The sequence below is a fragment of the Aquarana catesbeiana genome, linkage group LG09 (genome assembly GCF_042186555.1).
Source record: "Aquarana catesbeiana isolate 2022-GZ linkage group LG09, ASM4218655v1, whole genome shotgun sequence".
NCBI lineage: Eukaryota > Metazoa > Chordata > Amphibia > Anura > Ranidae > Aquarana > Aquarana catesbeiana.
The window spans coordinates 180,579,295-180,604,422 of NC_133332.1; the positions used below are offsets into that span (position 1 = coordinate 180,579,295).

Consider the following 25,128-nt stretch of genomic DNA (forward strand, 5'->3'; position numbering starts at 1 on the left):
CTGTTGAAGACTTGCTCGGCTGACGTTCCTTCTGGCTTCTGATCTTGCTTGCTGTACTATTACATTTATCTCTGGCTCTCTGACATTTGCTTGGCTGACTACCCTAACCGGTTACTGAACTCTGGCTTGTTTTGACTACGCTTACTCTGTTTACTGTATTATTATTATTATTATTATTATTATTATTATTATTATTATTAAACAAGTGTGATTTAACTATACGTCTGTCTCGGTCTGATTCATGGTTCCTGATAGGTCTAGGGTTTTAGCTCTACCCACATCATTGCCCCCCAGGTGGACGATTAGTATGTCCGGGACTGGTCACAATTCCAATAACCTGGGGAGATAAAAAGACAAATTAAACCATTTTAGACCACAAATTCCTCTCCATAACACTTGAAATTTCTCAGGATCCATTGACAGATTAGGTGAATAGCAACGCATCCTGAATCTTTTGTTAGCCCAAAAAATCAAGGAGTGGCCCAGGATCCATATCATTCTTCTATCACCTATAAAAAAAGATAGAGTCCAGGTCTGACATAAATGTGAAATCGCTGAGATTCCCATCTACAGCTTCAGCAGCTTCTGTTGCTGCACCAATCCTAAATGAGTGGGAGGTGAAATTAAATGCTTGTAACCCTAACTTCAACATGCATTTTTTGAGAACCATGTTGAATTGATATCCTGTAAGGGGTGACACATCCAAAACTAAAAAATTTCCTTCACCGGATGGTCTAATTGCTAGATACTTGTTTACTATTCTTAAAGGACAAATGCCAACGTCTCCACAATTAGAGAGTTATCCACACACCTTTACCTGTTTTGTCTGTTTTGGAATTTGCAATAAATATTTTAAGTCCTGTGCTTTAAACCATCACATGATGGACTAACAGGCCAGACACAGACTTTTTTGTTTTTTGTGTAACGATTCAGATATTCTCATAGCACCAAACAATGCTAATACAAAAGCAGTTTTAAATAATATCGACTCAAATTCTAAGAAACATACAATTTTTGTAACTCTACAAATTTCAGATAGAAATGGGCCTTCTAGTGTCTTGGAAAAAATGCTTCTTTTTGTAACCTATAAGGGCTTGTTTTTTAGAAAAGAAGGATGTACACTGAGGGAAACCTTGCAATTTAAAGAAAAATGCAACCCCTGCTAGTGTCTGACTATATGATAATTCTGCCTGCATAAGAGTACATAAAAATATTTGGATGTTTGTCTCTGAAGGAGAATCAAACTGCAGTCCAAATTCCTTGCCATGCGTTGCCATGCGGCAGTGTATTCGGCCTATGTACTATCAGCCATCTTGATTTAAATCATCAAAATTTTCAGATCAGGTTCCATAGATGTTCGGGGCATGCTTGCCCTTCTTTGTCCGCATTGGGCAATAGTTGACGGAATTTGTGTATCTGCAACTGAGATAACGCATCCGCAATTTGATTTTCCTTACCTGGAACGTGTTTTGCTTTCAACCAGATATTAAATCGTAAACATAAAAATACTAGATATCTAAGTAATTTTACTACAAGAAGGGATTTTGTTGATAGACAATTTACTGCATAAATTACTCTTTTATTATCAGAGTTGATTAATATTATTTTATTGGAAAATTGTTCACCCCGTATTTCTAATGCTACAACTAATGGGAATAATTTGAGTAGAACTATGCTCCTAGTGGCTTTCATTTGTATCCATCTTTCTGGCCACACACCACAGCACCAGTGATTCCTCCATATTGCAGCAAAACCGAAGGATCCCGCTGCATCTGTGTATAATTCCATATCTGATGAGAATACAAACTCTGTTTGATAGAATGAATGCCCGTTATGTATGTCAAAAAATGTCATCCATACCATAATGTCCTCTTTAACATCTGTTGTTAACCTAATGTGTGAAAAAGGAGTAGTCCTGACATGGATAAATATAGCCTTCGTGAGAATATCCTACCCACCGGCATGACTCTTGTTGCAAATGCTAGATGACCCTAATAGAGATTGAAGTTTATTTAATAAAAAAAAAAATCATCCAAGAAATAGTAGCTTTAATCTTGTTAACTTTATTCAATGGTAACTGAAATTCAAATAATTCCATGTCTATTATGCCTAGAATTTCAATGGATGTGGATGGCAAAACAGTTTTTTCTGCAGCAAGTGGGGCTCCAAATATTTATGTGATTATACTAAACAATTGCAGCATAATTAAACAAATAGGGGAGTGATTGGAGCCAATAAATAAGAAGTCATCAAGGTAGTGCAATATACCATCATGACCAGATTCAAGTAAAACCACCCATTGAAGAAATTATGCAAATTTCTCAAAATACGCTATATGATATAGAACATCCCATAGGGAGGCATAGGTCATAGTAAAATTTGTCTTTAAATAACATGCCAAGGGAATTATAAAAAGCTGGACTAATCGGAAGCAATCTAAATGCTGCTTTAATGTCCGCTTTAGCGAGTTATGCAGCTTTCCCAAACTTCCTGATATGATGGACGGCATCTTCAAAAGTACAATATGAGACAGATGTTAGCTCCTTGTTTATCTCATCATTTAATGATGAACCTATCGATAAGGATAAATGATGTATTAATCAAAATGAGTTGGGATCTTTCTTAGGGATAATTCCCAAGGGAGATATTCTAACATTTTTAATGGGGGGGTAACTAAATGGTCCTGCTATTCTGCCCTCCTTAATTTCTTTATCCAGCTTTTCCTTGACAAAATGGGAAAATTGTGAGACCGACTTTAAATTATCAACCAATTTGCATTCTATACACTTAAAAAACGGAAAAGGGAAACCGCTGGAGAAACCTTCCATTAAAAACTTCCAACCAATCAACTAAATTTCCAACCATTGCTGCATGTTTGGTAGGTTCACTGGTGTGTGAGCCTTTTGTATGGTTATCTCTTTGACCGTGTGTAGAGACGTTCCTTTTGAAAACTTTGAGTAAGGGGTGGGGGCCTGTGCAGTGAGTGCAAGACCCCCCATTTGCACTGGTTCTTGTTAAATGCAAAACAGTAACCCCTTTTATAAGGGGACACTGTGGCTGGGGTCTGTTGTTTAGGGTATACCAGTTTCTGAGGAACTATGAGTTTTAACCATAAACCTATATCATTATAATGACAATAAATAGATAATTTATGTCTAAATGATTTTGTCTTATTATTAGTGAAATTATTCCCGCGCTATCAAAATATGGAAGGCGGCTCCTGTGAAGAAGCTGCTAGCACCGATTCGGGTATACACCAGACCTTGGGGATAGATATATGAATAGGTGGTGCTGCGCTAATCCTAAGTGTGATATTAAAACCAGTGTGGCATAAATAATATTCAAATCTTACATCACCAAAGAGTAGACTAATTCGGGTGATGTGACATTAACCAAAGTGTAAATAAATATCATAGGCGTGAGAGCATCTTCATAAAAACACACATATTGAAAAATTATATCACCGTAACATATAGTTGACTCAAAGTCAGTGACAAAGCAATCCTTAATACAGTGCAGGTAAAATAAATGGTGATTTTTAACTATGTGCAAACGTAACTCAACAAAAATTGTGACAGTGTGCAATGTGCATACAATGTGCACAGTGTACAGTGGTATATACAAAACAGGAAGGGTCCCAATAGTGAAATTCCATTTGGTAAAATAGTAATTTTTATTAAAAAAAAATCCAGGTACTCACATTAAAAATAAATGAACAGCAGTTAGATCCGACGAGCAGCGAGCTCGTGAGCCTCAATCAGTATATGCAGCCTGTCCCGTCCCTACGCGCGACGTCACACCACACGTGACTTCATCAGGGCCTAAGTACAGGCTAGAAAAGTGTTCTTAAATAGTTTAATAATGTCCGGCAATGGGCGGCCATTTTTCCGAAGTCTGGTATGTTATAATGCGGTGGCCATTTTCTTGGGGGCCATAGTACACAAGCTGCGCTTATAGTGTGTGTCATTGTGAGGCATCAGCTGACTTGTGGGGCCAATAGAGTGTTCAGCCAGTTCTAGCCCCTCATACTGTCAGCAAAGGAGAATGGATGCTAATTTAGCAAATTTATTGCCTCTAAAGTTAAACGTCAGGACGGAAAAAAACGAATGGGGATTAGAATGAATTAAGACTAACTGTGAGGCAGCTGGATGGCATTCCTACAGTAGTCTTAGCGTAGCGGAGAAAAATATTAAACCCCAAAAAACGCCCTCAGTAGGATCTGTATTAGGCTAGACATATGGAATACTGGAAATATGTAAATCATATGCCTAAAAAAACGGGGGAAGAGAGAGGCAGCAATACTGGTAGCAAGCTTACATATAAATTATATAGGAATGTAAAAAAACGACCTTCATAATATTTAAAACAGAAGAAGTGACAAATATTACACTATATTTAATTGCTAAAAAATGAAAAAACTAAAAAACATATTTCAGACGATATAAATAAATCAAAATTAGCGAATAATGCAAAGTTACAATAAGAATAGAGATAGGATTAAAATTCACTATAAGATAAGAGACTTTTTGATTAAATATTTTAAAATTGGAAAATCAGGCTGTAGCAAGTGTGAATAGTATAATCTAATAGGGCACCTATATACACCCCAAGTCTATTCTGCAATATTCTAGGGGAAATATAAATGGATCCAGTGATCTTCTGTCTGTGACAAGAATCCCCCACTAGTGGGTATGAGCAGACGATTTCACAATGGGTGGCAAAAGTGAGGGACTAGATACAGAGATAATCTCGGACAATTGGTTAGATAATTAAATTGACTAAAAGTTGAACAATACAAATTGGGTTCTAAAAAGCAAAGTTTTAAAAGTCACTCAGGAAGCAGTTAAGGTCAAACTCAATGTTTAGACCACAGGGCCAGAAAGTGTCCAAGGTGAAAATCCATTTGGATTCCAGTCTACTTAGGGTTCTCACCTTATGGCCCCCCCGCCAGTGTTTAATATATGGAGTAATGCCCCAGAAACTAAGATGGGTGGGATCTTTATTGTGGCAAGTCAAAAAGTGCTTGGACACACAATGTTTGTCATAACCGTTAAGGATATTTTTGACATGTTCCTTAATACGGACTCTCAGGGGTCTTTTTGTGTGGCCTACATACTGAAGGCCACAGCTACATTCAAGTGCATATACTGCCTCTTCAGTATTACAACAAATAAAGTCTTTAATCTCGTGATTCTCTCCTGTGCTTGTTGAAGTAAAGTGGAATACTTATTTGTTTGGGTGTTTGGTCCTCAGGCAGGCAAAGCATCTTTTACATGGAAAAAATCCATTACCGGTGAAAAAAGAGAACAGTTTCTTGGGTGGATCCACAATATTTTTCACTACTAAATCCCTAATCGTAGGTACCCTTTTATATATAAATCTTGGGTCTTTGGGGAGAATATCTTGTAGTTGCCTATCTGCCAATAAGATATGCCAGTGGCGTTTGATTATCCTTTCAATTTTTTTATATTGCACATTGAAATCTAGGATAAGTGGTATTCCTTCAACTGGATTTTTTTGTATGGTTTTTTCTTCGATCAGTTGGTTCCGGTCAATCTTAGAGACTTCAGCGATTTTAGTCTTAATGAATTGGCGATCGTAGCCCTTTGATATAAACCTCTTGCCCATCTTTTCCGCTTGTTCAAAATATGTATCTATTTTGGTACAATTTCTCTTTATTCGCATTAATAGACCTTTTGGAATATTAAAAATCCAGTTTTGGTGGTGACAGCTTGTGGTTGGGAGGTAGCTGTTTCTATCAACTCCCTTAAAGTGCGTCTTCGTGCTAAATATGGAGTTGTCTAATGAGATCTCTAGATCCAGGAAATTAATTTTCTCTGGACTGACTTCCCAAGTAAGTAAAATGTTTCTATCGTTGTTGTTGAGTTTTACAAGGAATTCAATTAGGTCGCTTTCCTCTCCATCCCATAGTATAAAGATGTCATCGATATATCTTTTGTATATGACAAGTTGTCTTGGTCGCTCACTAAAGACGTTATATTCTTCCCACTGTGCCATGAACAGACCGGCTATGCTCGGGGCAAACCTTGCACCCATAGCAACCCCGGTCTGCTGATGATAGTATGACTTGTTGTACCAAAAGTAGTTGTTTTTAAGGCTGAATTCTAAACATTTGATCAGAAACTTCCTCTGTATACATGGGAGTCTAGTGTACTTCCTCAGACCCCATTTTGCTGCCTCACATGCCTTATGGTGGGGGATGATCGTATATAAAGCCGACACATCGGCAGTGGCCATAATCCATGATCTATCTTCTCTCTGGATGTTTTCTATGATTCGCAGCATCTCTTTACTATCTTTTAGATACGCTTCTGTTTTCTGGACCGCTGGCTGTAAGTAGACGTCTATGTACTGACCCATCCTAGATGTTAGTGACTCGATGCCATTGACTATCGGCCTGGGTGGTGGATCTGTTCTATTTTCTATTTTTGTGTATTTTAGGTACTAGATAGATGATTGGCATATGGCAGGAGTCTGGCATGAGGAATCTTGCTTCTTTTTTATTGAGTATAGACTTCTTTGCCCCTAAGTGAACAACCTGCTCAAGTGCTTTGCGACACCTGAATACTGGGTTCTTCAATAGTTTGGTGTATGTGTTGGTATCCTCCAGCATAAGGGTCATTGTGTTGTGGTACTGTTCTTTTGAGAGGATCACAATCCCTCCTCCCTTGTCGGCTGATCGGATAACAATATCCCGCCTCTTGGTTAACTTGCGAATCCCACTTTTAATATACTTAGGTTCTTCTTTCTTCTTAATTTTCACATCTTTTATTTCATCTAAAACAATTTTTTTAAAAACATCAATATGTTTATTATCTTTCGTTGGCGGATTAAAAACAGATTTGTTCCTGAGTGAACTATGTAAAATGCCATTGTCTGCAAGCTCTCCTGTTTTGGGTATCAGAGGATTTCCTGCCATATATTTTTGTATATTCAACTTTCGTACAAATTTGTGAATCCTAATATAGGTCTCGAATTTATTAAGGTTTTTTGTGAGTGCATATTTCAACCCTTTGTCGAGTACCCTGACTTCTTCGTGTGTCAGTACCTGACCACTAAGGTTAAAAATCCCCTCTCCTCTTACTCTCTCTTTCTTTTGTTGTCTCTTGCCGAATCTTCGTCCTCTCTTCTTTCGGGGCTTTTTCTGAGACCGCACATCTCACCGGGTGATTTTCTCTGCTCCGGTCTAAAAAAGGCCTATTCGATTCCTGATCTCCGTATGGTGGAGGGTAAGATCTGGCTGATCTTTCTTCTCCTTCTCTGTTCATCAGGGGAGCATGGTAATTGTAAGTGGGGACTGGGCTTCGTTCGTCCGACCGATAATTTCTCTGCGGTGGGCCTCTTCTATCTTCATATCTGTATTCCTGTGTGGGACTTCTATCCCTTGGTCTATAGTATTCCAAATCTCTATTATCTCTATATTCTTGCATGGGTCTCCTTTGTTCTCTGTATTCATATGGTGGGCCTCTATATTCTCGTTCTTCATATGGGGGTCTATAGCAATTATTCCGGTTTTGGGGTCTTCTGTTGTTCTTCCCATAGTAAGGTTTTCTTCCTCCATTCCGTGGTGTCCGATTGTTTTGTTGGGGCCTCCTCTCATTCCGATATGGGGTATAACCTTGGTATTCAGTGTTTCTTCCATCATTTTCTCTTTGTCTTGGGGTCATGGCCCTATTTTCTTCTCTAGGGTCCTGGTGTCTTCTATTTTGCATAATTGGCCTAGGTTGTTCGTTTAGAGGCTGGGAGTACATTCTTACTATTTTTTCAGGTGTAGAGTATGTAGATAGGGTTTTGGTTTTTTTTCATTGCGAAAGTCGTTGGTGTCTCTCGTATGTTTCTTGCTTTTCCTCTGTTGGACCTCTTTATCTTTTTTGGCAAGGTCTTTATTCAATTGGGTCATTAGAGTTTTAAATTCGGTCGTATCTTTATGTGGTTCCAATTCCTCTTTGAGGTCCGCAATGTTCTGGTCAATTATTTTGTTTTTTCTCCTTTTCCTATCTAACAAGAAACCTATGAGTTCTAGGCCTTTATCATTAAAAAATGTATACCATTCATCATTTGATTCCTGGTCAGTGAGGCCATCGTTTAGGGGGACATCCCACCTTAACCTTCTGGGGACAATATTTTCTTTGAGGTATGTCTCAAAGGTGCAGATGTCCCACCATAGGCTCACTTTCTTTTCCATATTATGCCCTACTTTACGCATTAAACTTTCGAGATCTAGATTGCTATTGGTTTTTGTGTTGGTGATATTAAATACTTCTTCTAGATTCACTTGCCTTTTTTCCATATAAGAGAACACATCCATGATTGCTGCAGAAATGAGGGGTATATATAGATAGACTAATATTAGTGAAATTATTCCCGTGCTATCAAAATATGGAAGGCGGCTACTGGTGGAGAAGCTGCTAGCACCGATTCGGGTATATACCAGACCTTGGGGATAGATATATGAATAGGTGGTGCTGCGCTAATCCTAAGTGCGATATTAAAACCAGTGTGGCATAAATAATATTCAAATCTTGTCGTATTGATACCAGCCTAATCCACCAAAGCTTTTGTATGTTTCAAGCACATGCTCAAGGTGCTGGAAAAGGCCGCTACAGTATTCCGGATGTTTTTCCCCTAGAAACTGTCCTTTCCATATCTTATCTTTAACCTGAACAGAAAGGTGATACCTGTGTGGCGAGATCTTGCAAGGTAATATTTCTTTAAGACATGATTCTGGAACTGAATTGTTAGTAATGTTCTGTTCCGCTGGCAAAGTATTACTAGCATTTACATTAACCGATGAAAAGGAAAGATTACTGTTAACATTGGACACATTATCAATCCTATTCCTGGATTTATTAGCCCCTACATTAGCGCAATTGGTATTATCATTTATAGATGTATTAATGCTGTCAGCTAACTTATTGATAGATTCCATTATATTTTTTAATACCTGTGATAACTCACCCTGACCACTAGATGTCGCTGGTGTATTAGCTTGCATTGAAGTAGTCAGCTGCTGCTCTCTATAGCCTCCAGTGGACATTGTAGGTATTAATTGCTCCTGTGCATGTGTAATTCTTCCTCGACTGACACTAGGCATAGCTCTCTGTCTGTCAGTCGGTGTTAAAAACGCTGCCTCTTCAGCCATCCCAGTGGATGTTGTTACATTAGCCCATCTTCCTCTGTTTCTGGGCAGCAATGGAGATAATGTTCTCCTCCTCTTCTCTCTTTGGCTGGTTCTTCTTGTCCCTGCACTTGTAGCTGCCTCTTCCGGCGGCGCCATACTGGGTTCTCCTTGTGCTGAAGGGGGTGAGGCCGCATTGGCGAGCAGCGCTGATTCTGTTCGCGGAGTTGCAGGCTGCGAGTCACAGGTCTGCCTCTCCTGTTAATGCTGCTTGGCACCTCTGCAGCTACATGTCCGTCTTCTTCTTGCGCCTTTTACTGCCACTCGGCATACTCTTCACTCAGCTCCAGGCACCTTTTCAGCCATTCTTCTCCCCTACTTTTCCTCGGCTCGCTCCAACACCTGGCGCATGAGGGTCTTCATGGTCAGGTCAGCGGCAGCTCTAGTATTATAGCTCTTTTGAGTGGAGCTTGTTGCTGACTCTGACCAACTGTGAGGTATTTCCCGCGGGGGGCGCCTTATATAGATGAGCCCCCCTTCCAGAATGTTCCCGCTGGTCATGTGACTCTCTGGAACATTCCACTGTGGTCATGTGACATTCCCCAATATTCTCCAATGTCACATGACCCCGATTTTCCCATCTGACATTCAAATTGTTTTCTTAAAGTGACCATGACATTTTTAATTTTTTTTTTATTAGACAGCTGTACGGGGGGGCAGCCACATGTCCATGCTGTTCGGGCTCAAATACTTAAGCTCTCTCAGTCCATTCTATTTCTCTTCTGTCATACTTTGAGAAGATTGTTTAAATCATTTCTGGGGGGCTGGGGTTTGAGGACTTTTTTTCTTTTTTTGGTTCATGATTTCTATGCACCTACAGTATATGCATTTAATTAATGTTCAATGTACGGTTATGCTTTTTATATTACGAACATTGTAATCACCTGTAGGAAGTATTATGCCATTTTTTTATAGCACTGCACTGTTGTTTAATAAAAATATGTTGAAAGTGAAAACTTCCTTGCATAGTTAAAATTCCCTTGGAAAGCGAACAGCCTATTTGCCCTTGGTAAATCAACCCCTAGTTTAAATAGTATAAAGAAGAAGAGAGAGAAAGATCAAAAAGAGAAAGCTAAAATCTAAAATGAACGTTGTTTTACCAAAATAATATTTTATATTTCTATATTGAGATGTCCACCACAGTTGCTAAGGATCCTTGCTATCTGGAATGACACAGTGTGAACTTTAGAGAAAGGATAATCTTTGAAATTTTTTTTTATTATTATTGCAAATAAAGTCTGCCTATATATCCAGTATAAAACCAAAAAGCACACAGTAATATTCAAGGTAAATCCAGGTTCAGACAGCTTTTCAATTTTACTATTCACACCTGTCTAAAAGAATTTGGTATGCCAAAGTGAAGGAAGTATAAAATTCAGCACTGAACTTCTCTGTGACACTTTTACATATTCTTCATTTGTCATTTCTTGCAGAAACTTTATTTTCTATTCAGTAATGCCGACCTTACTGAAATACAGTTGATGAAATTTGGTACTACATATGGAAAATATTAGTTTGAGCCTTACAATACCCTTACAATTCATTGAATGCCCATCTGTACCTTTTTTTGGTGAGATTACACTAATGTGTGATTGATATGCTTTTAAGAAGCTATCTTATGCACTGAACATCCAAAAACAGTTTGACTCTGCAAACATAATTCCCATGGCTTTACTCTGTGAGATTAATTTGTTACATTTCCCCATAGGGTGCACCATCTTTTTCCAATAAAAAAAGAAAATATTGGTCTTTCCATGCCACAAGTAGTCAAAGTTGTCACTAGCAGCAATTTAACAGTAAAGTGTCAGATTTAGCCTCATTGTATACAATTGTATAATTGTATGTATCTCTGTAATTTAGCACATAATGTAATTGTGGGCATTGGTGTACTGAACAGCTGGTTTATATAAGTCTAATTTAAAAAAAAGTTTTACTTTTTGAATATTTTTTAAGTTTCAGGTTCTTTGAAAGCAGTGATATAGCAGTGCATAAATCGCAATCATTTAAACAGAGTCAATCCAGTACTGTCATCTGCAGTAAACTACAATAAAATAGTTGGCTGCTAACTGTAAAATATTTTTTTAAAGTAAACAAATGCTTTATTTAAATTTACTTTAAAGTAAAGCCCATAGGAATGTTTTAAAAAGTAACAAAAAGAAACAAAGATGTGTTTTTTTATTCATAGATAAGACCTTTTTAATTAATTACATGCTGGTATTTAAACTGTATCTGTAGCACAAACCTTTTTTTTATAGTGTAGGGGAGGCTAGAACCCCTTTTTAGTTTTTATTGCTGCCTGTCTTTATGTATGTTTTCAGGATTGAACCATTTGTCCTTGTCTTATTTCCTTGCATGGGGGATGTTTTAATTTTTTTTTCTTAATCATATGGTACTGGACAGAGGCTTCAATAGTCATAGGCACTGAGTTAAAAGCAGCCACCTTCAGGTGATTGGATGCTGGCAAACAGAACTTTATGTGAGCATATGGTTGTATACTCATGCTATGGCTGCTGCTGTGGTGAGAAGAAAAAGAACATAATAATAAGACCAGCAGACAATGGGGGGATCATTATTCTTAATAAATACGATTATACTAAGGAACTAAATAGATTGATAGCAGATGAAGAAATATGTGAGAAACTGAAAGGGAACCCACTCACTTTATTAAGAGACAAGTTAACAAAAATGTTAAGAAAGCACAAAAGGAAGGTACTATTAATAAAAAAGAGGCCAAATATTTAATACCAGAAGCCCCTAAAATATCCATCATTAACCAGGTCCCAAAAATTCACAAGGACGCTAAGACACCCCCAGAAAGGCCTATTATTGGTGGGGTGGAATCAATTTTTTCTGGGGTAGGGGAATACCTGGACCACTATCTACAGCCCTTAGCCCAAAAATATCCATCTTACATTAAAGATAGTAGAGATTTGATCAACCAAATAAATAAATCCCTGCAAATTGGCCATGGGCTTTGGGTCATTGTCATTCTCGAAAGTCCAAGACCGTCCCAAGCGCAGCTTTCTTGCAGAAGAATGCTAATTATCTGCTAGTATTTTCTCATAACATGCTGCATTCCTCATTCCATCAATTTTCACAAGATTCCCCATGCCTTTAGAGCTCACACCTCCAAAATTTCAGTGAGCCAGCATCATGCTTCACAGTGGGAATGGTAATCTTGTTGCTATAGACCTTGTTGACTCATCTCCAAACATAGCGCTTATGGTTGTGACCATAAAGCTCTATTTTGGTCTTGTCACTCCAGATTACAGTCTACAAGAAGCTGTGAGACGTGTCAATGTGTTGTCGGGCATATTGTAACAGGAATTTTTTTGTGGAATTAGCACAGTAAAGGCTTATTTCTGACAACTTGACCATGCAGCTAATTTTTGTTCAAGTACCTGTAATGCTTCAGGCAGTGAACTATGTTGGATCGTGTGGATCACAGCTTCGGAAGTCTATGAATACTATATTCTTAACAGTTAACTTTAACCTTAACAGCTATCAGATATGAAGACTCAGATAAGTTTGGAAATACAATCGGTTTTATTTAGAGTGGTAATACACAGCCATGACGGGGAGCTTCAGAGGCAACTTAAACTTAGTAGCACTACACAGGGATAAAGTTTATAGGAAACGTAAAGATACTTGCGGTGAGTGGATTCCTGGAGATGGGTTTACCTAGTGGCTTCTTGAGAGATGTACTGGTCTCCTATGTGGGAAGGAACAGGTAGGGTTTTCTTCGGGCAAAGTAAGTAGACTGTGGGTAGGGCAGAGGAGAGTCTCTGACTACTAGAGAGGAAGGGGCTCTGTCCGGCCCAACACGTGGAAGTTGGAGGGGCACTGTCCAGCCCAAAAGTGAGGTGGAAGACGGGGCTCTATCCGGCCCAAAAGTGAGATGATAGTCGGGGCTCTGACCGGCCCAAAAGAGAGATGATAGTCGGGGTTCTGACCGGCCCAATAGAGAGAGATGACGGCAGTCTTCTGTTGGAGATCTTTACCTGGCATCAGGTTCTTAGCACGAATGTCAAGCAAATGGCATTGGCTGTTTAAGTAGGGACAAGAGGAGGAGCTGGGTGATGTTGTTGTGATGTCATCAATCTGTAACGGAGTTTGTGGCGATATCAGAGCTCCCAGTGGAAAGATAAGAATATTGCAGGAGAAATGTCGGCGCCTCCAGTGGAGGGATAAAGACATTACAGGAGAAATGTCGGAGCCTCCAGTGGAGGGATAAAGACATTACAGGAGAGATGTCGGAGCCTCCAGTGGAGGGATAAGGACATTACAGTATTGTCGTATTGTGCTCCTTGAAATGACTACACCGTCTTTTTCCAGAGCAGCCTGTATTTCTCTTGAGGTTAATTGTGGGTTTTAATTTGTATCTCAAACAATTCTTCTGCCAGTTGTGGCTGCAATCTTCCTTGGTCTTCCTGACCTTGGCTTGTTATCACAAGATCCCTGAATTTTCCACTTCTTAATAAATTATTGAACAGTACTGACTGGCATAATCAAGGCTTTTGGCTTTGGCAAGGCTTTGGATATCTTTTTATATCCTTTTCCATCTTTATATAGTTCCATAAACTTGTTACACAGGTCTTTTGGCAGTTTTCTGCTCCACATGGCTCAGTATCTGACCTGCTCAGTGCATCCACATGAGGTGAGCTAACAAACTCATTGACCCGTTATACACAGACTGCAATTTAGGCCACAGATGTGGGAAATTAGCCTTTAATTGTCATTTTAACCTGTGTCACCTTGTGTGTCTGTAGTAAGGCTAAACATTCCAGGGTATGTAAAAATTCGACCCGGGCCATTTGGGTTATTTCTGTTATCATTATGATTTAAAAAGGAGCCAAACAAATATGTGATAATAAATGGCTTCCTCTGATCACTATCCTTAAATAAAAGACATTTTTTTGGCATCATAAGACATATTTTCAATATCAATGCCAAAACTTCATAATTTCTGCCAGGGTATGCAAACTTGCATGGGACTCTTGGTTCCCAGTCACCTGATCGCTGCTTAGCTAGCACAGTGATCAGTCACTGTGCAGCCCATCCATGGGTTTTCTTTCTCTTTCTACTGGAAAGAAAGACACATTGTATGCATACAAGATACATTATACAGTATTATACATTGTATCTTTCTCTTCTTGCAGAAAACAAAGATGTAAACAAACAAAAGTGTGTAAAAAAAATAGCTGGATCAAAGTTTAATTTACATCATTGCCAGGGTTAGTGTTATGATTCAATGTAAGGGTCAAAAGTCAGAGTTAGTATATTTTGGGTAGGATTTGTTATAATTAGTTCTTTTAATTAGTATTAGTGTCAGTTCATGTAAGTGTGTTTTAGGTAGGATTTAACAAAAAATGTGTATCATTGGTTTAAATAATATACACCTATATGGTATCACTACAATTGTCAGGAGCAGGGACATTTTATATATAAACTTATTTTTTTTACTATTTTGGGGCAGTTTTCTTTTGATAAAAAAATCAGAAGATAGCCATTACCATCAAAAGACATTCCAATTTGCCATAAAAAAAGATATAATCCACCAGATAGACTTACTAACACCTCTTAGAGAATCCACATTATGTGGTATCTGGACCATCTCCTACTAAAGGAGCACTCCGTCCAGGTCCTCTCTGCCAATGCCCAGGGAACAATGCAGACACCTTAGAAATTGGGTGCATCATCAACTTCCAGAAGTCTGCCTTGGATCCAACCCATCACTGAGAGTACCTGGAATTAGTCATGGACACAGCCTAGAACCATGCATTTTTTCCCTGGGAATGAGTATTGACCCTCCAATCTCATGTTCACTTCTCTCCAAAAAACTTCAATTAGGGTTTGCATGAGGGTTTGCTGATATTATCTTTCAGGCAATGAGGTTTGCCTAGTTTGTCTCCTGGCCCCTGCAGCTCAGTATTCTAAATACATGTCACAAACAACCCTTTCTCTAGAGCATGCTACGTTCCTCTCATCTGAAGCCAAGCTCTCCAACCTGTTGCCTGACCAGCCCAATGCTGAAATTGGTGAATTGTTCGGGGAAGTACAGTACATTCTCCTGCCCTCCCTTCTGTCTTCCCATTAAACATCCCAAATAGATTTCTCTCCACTATTTGGATATGGTGCGAACAATGGAGGTACCAAGAGAACATTCAGGCCTCTTCAGATGTCCGCTTTCATCTCAAAATGCCTAAGGCTACTTTCTGATTTGGGGCTGGGTTCCCTTTGTTTATTCCTTTGTGAGCATTGTTTGCTGTGTTGCCCACCACTTACATGGATTGCTTGGGGATGACCTAGTGTCTATGACTACTGGAGCCTGTGTCCTGTACTGTATAATTAATAAAGGATTTTCTCTTACCTGTAAAATTATTTTCTGGAAGTATATTACAGGACATAGGCAACAATTCCCTTTTGCCCGGCATTTTCCTCCCTTTACTAGGTACAACACTGGGGATTGATCAGTAGGAGGGGTTATATAGGCTGCCCAAGCTTCAGTTATATATATTCAATGCTAGGATTTATTCATGGACCCTAGAAAATTGAAAAGATACATTTTATTTAGGTTCTTATTATGAAGTGTTATTGAAGTCAGTTTGGTTTTCCATCCATCACTTTTCTTATGAACTTTCCAAAGTTTGAAGAATTTTTACATAAAAATGTTATTATTTATTAAAATTATTTATTTTACGACAACTGTGAAGTATTATTTTTGTATAAACTTTTATCAACTACAGTAATACCTCGGATTGTGAGTAACGCGGTTAATGAGCGTTTCGCAATACGAGCTATTATTTTTTATAAATCCTGACTCGATTTGCAACCATTGTCTCACAAAACAAGCAGGATTCAAGCCTCTGCCATGTGCAGTACCGCATTTGGCCAAAGGTGCAGGCGCACAGGTGACACTCGAAGCCGTTAGGAGTCACTCGGAAACACTTGGAAACACTCCATTCCCGAGTGTCTCCGAGTGCATCCGAGCGGCTCAGATAGGTCTCTGAGTGTTTCCGAGTGTCTCCAGTGCCCCCCCCATCTATGGCCACATGTGGTACTGTATACAATAGAAGTCACTGTGTAAATATTATCTGAATTTCCACTGACTCCTATGGGGAAACTTGCTTTGATATATGAGTGCTTTGGATTACAAGCATTCTTCTGGAACAAGTTATGCTCGTAATCCAAGGTACCACTGTATAGCCATCGATCTTTGTATCAGCTTTCACCTTTCCTCATATTAAAGTGGCTAATAACGTAACATCAAGCAAAAATGAGAATGAAACTTTCCGTCATCTGTTTTATTATCTAAAGAAAATGGCCACATGAACAGATGGAAATCACATTGTTCTTGTCCTGCATCGCCTGCCATTTGGTTTTTCCTTCTTTCGATGAATGCGCAGCGATGTGTGAGCTCTTTTGTTGTCAGCAACAAACTTTTGTACTTGGCAGCTGCTACAGAATAAAGAACTGCTTATCCATAAAATATGTCTGTAAACCCCGATTAAACTGTGTCTTTGTTAAAATGGCTTTCCTGATTTGAAACAAATCTCTTCTATTTTAAACAGGGCAATCCTAGATCAAGCTGTTATGCTCCCTTTACAAATATACATAAAATCCCCGATTCCCATCTTTCCTTGTAAATCCAATTTCTTATTGCATTTTGTCTGAAGCCTGGATACAAAAATGACAACTTTTTTACTTAAAAAATAAAAAATAAGAGCAATGACTTGCAGGGTACAATTAGGGGTGTGTTTATAATAAAAATGTTCTGTTCAAATGGGGCAAAAACAAATATTATTTGGCTAGTTTCTGTTTGTTTGTTTTTTCTCCATTCACGCAGAACAAATGTACTTTGACTGGGCATATTGCTATGCAAATTTTTTATACATTTTTTTTATATTTTTTTTTTTGTTATGACTGTGCATGTTAGGGAATAAATAGGTTCCCATAATGGAATTCTTGTGATCTGTTCCATCGAATGCTTCAAATGCATACCTTCTTGTCATAAACAAACAGCCTAAACAAATAAACAAGAATTCTACTATATGCAAATTTTGTCCTCTTTTTGGTTTTGTTTTCTCCACTTAGAACAGACATACCAGTGCCCATAGACCTGCATAAGTGAGAACCCTGGGTGACATTTAACTCTTTTGACAAGGCACAGCACTGTCACAATAGTCAGTTGTGTCAAATGTTGATTTGTAACTACTTTATAAATTTTGATTAACATAGGTTTAAAATGACATAAGCTACATTCAAATTAAAATAACCTATTGTATAATTTGAGTCTACATGGATAATTTTGGTGTATAGGGAATATGTCCATCTCAGCATTTAAAACAAATTTGTACCACCTGAGCAATTCAGACTAGGCAGATTATTAAAACATAGTCTGGGGAATTTAAAAGGACTCTAATGACACTTTTCTGGTGGTAGCTCCCTTAAGAACCATGTGTATCTAATACTCTTGCCTATACATAGTTATTTTGTTAGGTTAGGAGGTTTTATGTGTGTTTATATTGTTGTTATATGTACTTTATCGTTAATAAATCACATTATTTTTACCATACGTGTGTCTGGTGTTCTCTGTGCAAATCCACACATTTCTGGTCACACCTATTTCACAGGATACCGGCATTCAGTATCCACGACACCCATGTTTTATCTCTTAACTACTTCCCACATAGCCTATAGTAAATTAAAGGCTAGACGGGCCTCTCGTCAATCTGGGTGGACGTCATACAGTCAAATAGGCTTTGGTTATTATCAGAAAATTTGCATCTGGATCCTCCTTATAGTATGGTCCCCAGTCTCTCGTGGCGAACATGGCATGGAAAGGCACAAGAACAAAGACTGCAATAATATATAATAGCATGGGGTATATATATATACTGAGCAAAATTATAAACGCAAACACAGGCCACAATCAACAGCCTGATCAACTCTATGCGAAGGAGATGTGCTGCAATGCGCGAGGCAAATGGTGGTCACACCAGATACTGACTGGTTTTTGGCCCCCCCAACACAGTAAAACTGCACATTTTAGAGTGGCCTTTTATTGTGGACAGCCTAAGGCACACTTGTGCAATAATCATGCTGTCTAATCAGCATCTGGATATGCCACACCTGTGAGGTGAATGAATTATCTCGGCAAGGGAGAAGTGCACACTAACACAGATATATATATATATATATATATATATATATATATATATACACACACTATATATAATTTATGTGTCCAACCTAATACATGCTGCACAATGGGTAAGGAGAGGAGTGGATATCAGGATCACAAGCTTTTTACTTCTATTTTATGCAGTATGTGTCGTAACTTAGGGCATTCAACCAAATTTCAGGTTACAAAGTAAATGCAGTGACATATATCATCTGATTGTTTCATATGAGTTATTACACTATTCTTTTTTAGTTTTGAATTGGTTTGATTGTCCTTTTTTGCTTCTGAGACAGATGTAGGACAATGAAACACCACAATGTTTTACATCATTGAGTTTCAAGCAGGGCAATTTAATTTACCATATAAACTCTCTTTAAAGCAGAAGTAGACTGCTTAAAAAAGTTGTGTGAAGTATGCTGAGCAGGGGTGGCACTAGAGGGATGCTTGGTCATGTTAAAGCACCCCAAAGTTTTACCAGCATTCCCAAAGAACACCACCAAGGCATAGTTAGGATCCATCAATCCTGATGTATATCAAAACTCAACCTGTTCTCAAGTCTTTGCAATTATGTGGATGCAAAAAGTAATATAAGACATACCCCCCTGAATAAACAATCACTGTATTGACTTAATCAGCCTCTGATTATGCAGGACCAGTAGTTCAGCCCCCCCCCCCATAAATGTCTTGAGCTACCACTGATGCTGAGCAAATTTGCAAATTAATGACACATTTATCTTCTTTGACAGACACTGTCCCACTTGTCACTTGCACTTTCATTCAGTCTTCTTTTGGGTTTGGCATTATGAGACATTTTGAAAGGCCAGAGCAGGTTGATGTAACTCCCACAAATTACATACTTTTTGTGCATGCACATGGGAGTTTCTTCATCCAGGCACACACGGTTGACAAGAGCATGTTCATTATTTAATCCAAATATGTATAAGTGGCTCTGCCTATGGTTAGGGGAATGTACTAATGTGGTCAGATACAGTTTTAATTACCAAGGTGTTTAATATGATGTCTTATTCTTTCATCTTTATACCCCATACACATTGTGTGGATTTACTTTGGAGCATTACTCTTTTGGTTCAGAATGTTTAGCCACTTTACAGTCTCCTCTGAGCGCCTTGCTAATGAATAGTTAATAAGTTTTGGCATGTCCATGTCTCTCAATGCACACTCAGTACTGTGCCTGAAAGGTGTGGAGAAGACATTATTAATCAGTTTATCTCCAGCTGAGTCCAGGTGTTGCTCATTAACATTTGATAATGCTGTAACATTTTAGTATCAAAACCACTGATGGTTAACATAGAAAAAATGAAAATTTTATTATCATGATTCAGAATTATACTTTTTCTCCAAAGAATTATATTAATGTTTTTATGTGAATATTCAAAGGTAAAAAGCACACATTTATATTGAACATAGTGTCTTAAAAATATATGGTATTTCTCAAAAATAGCTTAAATTTGAAAAATAGCAGTATACAATGTTTTATATGGCACATTATGGAGTCTTATTTATTTTACTCAATGGTTTAGCATTGAAATATTTTGCGGCATATTTGTAATGCAGGTTCTAGAATGAACCCAAAAGTTCAGTGCCTGCTCCTTAACTAAGAGCACGTGGCAAGAATAGTGATTCTGGTAAGATTTCTTTGTGTATTAATCTTCTACTAGGAGGAGTATATTCATTCATTTAATGGTAGGAATACAGATTTTTTTTTAAAGAGCATCTCCACTTTTGTTTAGAAAAAAAAAATCCCCTCTGGGTGGTCAACGAACTTAGCAGATTCCTACATGTTTCTGCTCTGATGAAATAGCACTTTGATATATAATGTCTTATGTCTTGTACGTGTGGTTCTGAATAGAAGTGACTAAACTTTTAGGGTTCTGATGAGAAAAGTTACAGTGCCTGCATCGCTTTATAGGTGATTAACCTTAAAGAAGTAACTCACTAAAAATATGTTTTTGCTGCAGAGGATGCTTAAAACCTGGATTATAGCTTAGTGAAGGAAATTCAATTTTTAGAGGTGTTCTGTACACCACTCGTGTATATGCTATATTATTTTTTTCCTTTGCTATTAAGTGGAGTTACCCTTTAAACAAGTGGGAAAAGGAATAACATGTGGTTTTATGTTAAAAAGTAAATAAAAAGTCAGTGTAAACAAAGTGTTTGTGTGTTGTGGTACTGAATTTGCGAGAAATAAAAAATATATTTGTGGAAACCCCAGTGGGGAACATGCTTAGATTTTGTAGTTGCAAAAAGACAGGAGAGACTCATGTAACATAGAGACAACAGTATTGGAATGTGGTGTTCTTTTAAATATATATATATATATATATATATATATATATATATATATATACAAAATCTGAAGAATCTAAAACACACAAACCAAATACCAGAGTACACCTCATCAATGTAACATTATAATTAAAAGGAATATTTATTTTATTTTAGGAACTCCTGAAGGATTAAAGAGAACCTTATGCATCACACTGACCTGTCTTCTCATGCTTAAAGCGGAGTTTCGCCTGTGAAAAAAAAATTAAAAGTCTGCAGCTAAAAATACTGCAGCTGCTGACTTTTAATATAAGGACACTTACTTGTACAGAGAGCCCACAATGTCCTCACCCGAAGCCGACCAGTCCCTCAGCTTCACAGCCTGTTTCCTACTGCGCATGCTAGAGTCATGCTGCATGATCTAAATGGTCTCTGCTGTCTTCTGGGACCTGTGTGTCTCCCAGAAGACAGTGGGGGGGATGGAGGAGGTGCTGGACAATGCGTAGTTCATCGCACAAAGTGCAGTAGTGGGAACAGATACCTTTATTTGACAGCTATCTGTTCCCCCTGAAAGGTGCCAAATGTGGCACCGGAGGAGGGGAGAAATCCGATCAGCGGAAGTTCCATTCCTGGGTGGGACTCCACTTTAAGGGATTTAGCATAATCACCGGTAGGAAAGAGAGCAGAAAAAATGACTAATACCAACAAAAACTGAATTCTAAACAAATTGCTAAAGTAGAATTAAACTAAAATTACTTATGAACATTGTGCGTATCCAAACTTCTGAAAATTTTTATTAACTAGTTAATAAAGGATTTCACATATCTTTTTTGTATATAAAAATATAAGGAAATAAAAGATTCCCTAACTCTTATAAACAGAGAATTAGACACTGGGATATGCTGTCTCAGAGGTTAGATTGAAATTTATACTCCCTTCAGAATTAAGAGTGGTTGTTAAAGTTCAGTGTTCAGTTCACTGTCTGGTTTAGCTGGAAATTAGATAAAGTAGCTGGATATAGTTCTATCTCTGGAAGTTGTCTATGTAATGGGATTCATGATACTTGGTCCTTCGTTTTCAATAATACCTAGGTCTAAAAAAATACTTTCCCTTTTCTTGAAGTATCCTTGAATGCAAGGTTATCATGTTTCTAAAAGTCATCATCAAATTTAAGTATCTCAAAGGGACATGGCTGGAATAAAATGAGGAAAAGTATACTACACCAAACCAAAAGGGAGCAAGTTTTAGACAGTAACTTGAAGTTTATACACTGGATTGTTGCTGATGCATGCCTATCATTAGCATGATAATAGATTCAATTAGTATATTTAGTCAGTGGCATTTGACAAGATTTAATAACAGTGGATTTGATCTATTGAATGTGACATTGCTTTCCTTTGCAGTTGTCTTTGTGTGTCTCGTTTGATAAAATACATTATCGGCCAAGTCATTTTTCTTATAGTGATGAATATGGAAAAACAAAAGTCAGACATTCCCCTGAAAGATCACCATTGCACAATAATTTGTCAAAATCGGTGTATTACAGAAAAAAGTTACCTAAGTTAAATTAAATCTGTTTCAAGTGCTATCTGACCAAGATCCATGTTAGAAATGGCTAATCTCAAAATTAAAAAGAATCAATATTATAAGGCATGTGATAGGGGGCAGCCTCCCTATGTCGACAAAAGTGGCATGTGGGTCTTTAGGAGTGCAGTGGCAGTACACCAAGGGCCTAATAAAGCTATGTGTGACCTGCAATAAACGGCACTACTTTAACACAGCTTTGTTGTTCATTTAAAGGCTTATGATATATTGTATATTAGCTTTGGGTTGAAGTAGAATTGAAGTAGAATAGAGTCTGATCTTTGTTTGTTCAGCGTTTGGTTAATGGGTAAACTAAATTAGATAAACAAAAATACTAAGTACTAAATTTGGTGTTTGTTTACCAATCAGACCAAACCTCTGGCTGCAGCAGGAAGTTATACATTTGGCACTGGTATTACTACTACTGCTAAATGTGATAGCTTCTGCTTCAGCTGACAGTTAGGAAGCCAGTGGATAAAGGCAACCAGCGATGCATCCCTGCCTAACCATTTCAGCTACTGGCCGGGGATTCCTGGCCAGGTTGGTGGGTTTCATTCTTTGTTAATGATGAGGATCTGCATTGCTAGATGATTGTGATAGCAGAAGACATAGGTTATTTTTGCATACTCAGTACAAAACTAGGAAAATTCCCAATGATGTATTTGGAGAAAATCTTCAGGTAGGTTGCATATGTGGGGAAATAAAATAAAATTAATTTAAACGATTTGAGACCTCTTGTGGACTTTTCTCTTAAGCCAAGCACAGAAAGGCGGAACTCAGAAAAGACTCAGAAATGACTTCAAGCTCTATATGATGAGTGGATCTGATCACTTGAACTTGGATTTGCACTAAATATAATGGAAACAGCCAATAGTGCCCAGAAAAAGTAAATTCTCTGGTACAGAATGCCAATATGCTTGGACAAACTTGTTTTTGAAAGCAAAAATAGGGTTGTGTTGGGTGCCTTACCAGTTCACTTCCTGGTGCTGTTTATGGGAACTTTGACCGTTACTGTGGTTTACATGCCCATCACTTATGACTTCCGGGAAGCTGTGTGTAAACCAATGTGGATACAACTTAAATTTACTGGTAGAGGATTCGCCATATGTTGTGACATCACTGTTCTGATGAGAAAGTACTATTCTGCCTTATTAAAATCTACCCTACTTAACTTAGTACTTAGTCTTATTAGAGCAGTCATGTTGTAAAGGGAAAGGTCCCCTAAACCACATTTTTGCTAGTTTAATACATACCAGGGAAATAGCCTATATCCACCCAGTGCCATAAATAAAAAACACTGCTTCGCCATTGATTTTTTGCATTTTGTTTGTGACTATTCTACTCTCTTAAAGATTTTTCTCTCTTGGTTATTGTGTATAAAAATTGCCTTCGACTCATGGGACATTTAATTTGTAACATATCCCCTAAATAGATCATTTGCTTTTTTCATTGAAGACCTGTCACAGCATATTTTCCAGCAGGCAGTAACAAAATCACTGACAGATTCACCAAATGTTGTTCATTCTGTCTACAATACAGAACCAAATGATCACTAATAATGCTCTAATCAGTGACATTCTAGCAAAAAGTGGTGATGTTTATGTCAGCCTTACAGTTGAGGTTTTCAGTTCTGTTATTGGGCAGGCAATACTGTTATATCATGTTTGTACATTCTAATAGTTACAATAATACTCTCACTTTATATCTTCTTATTTACCCAGTGCAGAATGACAGTTGAGCCCAGTTAGTAAGCTTTTTCAAAACATGCTCATGCCCCTTGTTTTTGAGTATGAAGCATATAAAAGATGATTGGCAGTAAAGTTAAATATATTTGTTCAGTTAACAAGTTTGTAGTTTTGGAGGAAGACATGTTAAAATCTAAAAAAGCTGTTATTTACAAGAGTATTTCTAAAGAACTAGCTGCCTGGATGCCAAACTAACACTTTACCTAATTGAGGTGGGGGGCAGGTAAGTTGCACAAAAATCCCTCCAATGACTGGCCTTTACTCTAGAGACATAATTTACAATAAGTTGTTTTTATCAGAAAGGTGGCCCAGTTTTTGAGGCACAACTTTAATTACTTGTTTACCACTGGCTAATAATGATGATGAAAACAGGCTAGACACTTCAGCAATCAAATTACTTGGAGCAGCCTATATTGGGCTCAATCCAGTATTATATATACCTATATATATCAGGAGATTTCACCAAAAAATTTGTTCAAAACTCATTATACCTGGAATCGATCAAAGTAGGACCTATCCTCTCAATACACAAAGGATTGGTCATTCAAAAGGATGATGGTAAACTGCCCATCCAATTCTGAGAAAGAATGAGAAAGAATGAAGGGCATGTCATCATTCAAATCTCTAAGGCATATACAGTGTGGTGGACAAAACTCCCAGAGACTCCAGCAAAATGGCCACTGCCATGTGGGTTCTTATATACCCCTCCCCACCCTGTCGCACTGAGCCCGTGTCCAGGGCAACACCCCATACATCCAAGAACCCTCCCATGGGCGGGTGTAAGTCCGGCAAACAGACCACCCCATCTATGGGCCTGCGTGCATCGGTTGCACTAGGCGGAGAGGAAGTGCCGACTGCACAATGCCTCCAGCCCAGTGAAGGCAGGCCTGATAGTATATCAACACAATGTGTTTACCTATTTCTAATTTAGAGTCCCCCTATGTAATAATTAGTGCTCTGAACCAGACTTTCTGTGGCCATATACCTCACTCTGTGGGAGATCTGGTGTATGTGGGGGATCATACCCCAGTCAGATGGTGCGCACGAACGTCATGGACAGACTCCCTTTACTCTGAACTTGTATTTAAGGTTTCATCGCACTGTTTAACAAGCACCTACCAAGTCCTGCA

At 38.1% G+C, this 25,128-nt stretch overlaps 1 protein-coding gene across 9 annotated transcripts in view; it reads left to right on the plus strand.

Annotated features, from left to right (window-relative positions):
- The window catches only part of TENM1 (teneurin transmembrane protein 1), a 1,380,190-nt gene that overhangs the window by 614,396 nt on the left and 740,666 nt on the right, over window positions 1–25,128 (plus strand). The gene's annotated exons all lie outside the window — the stretch shown is intronic.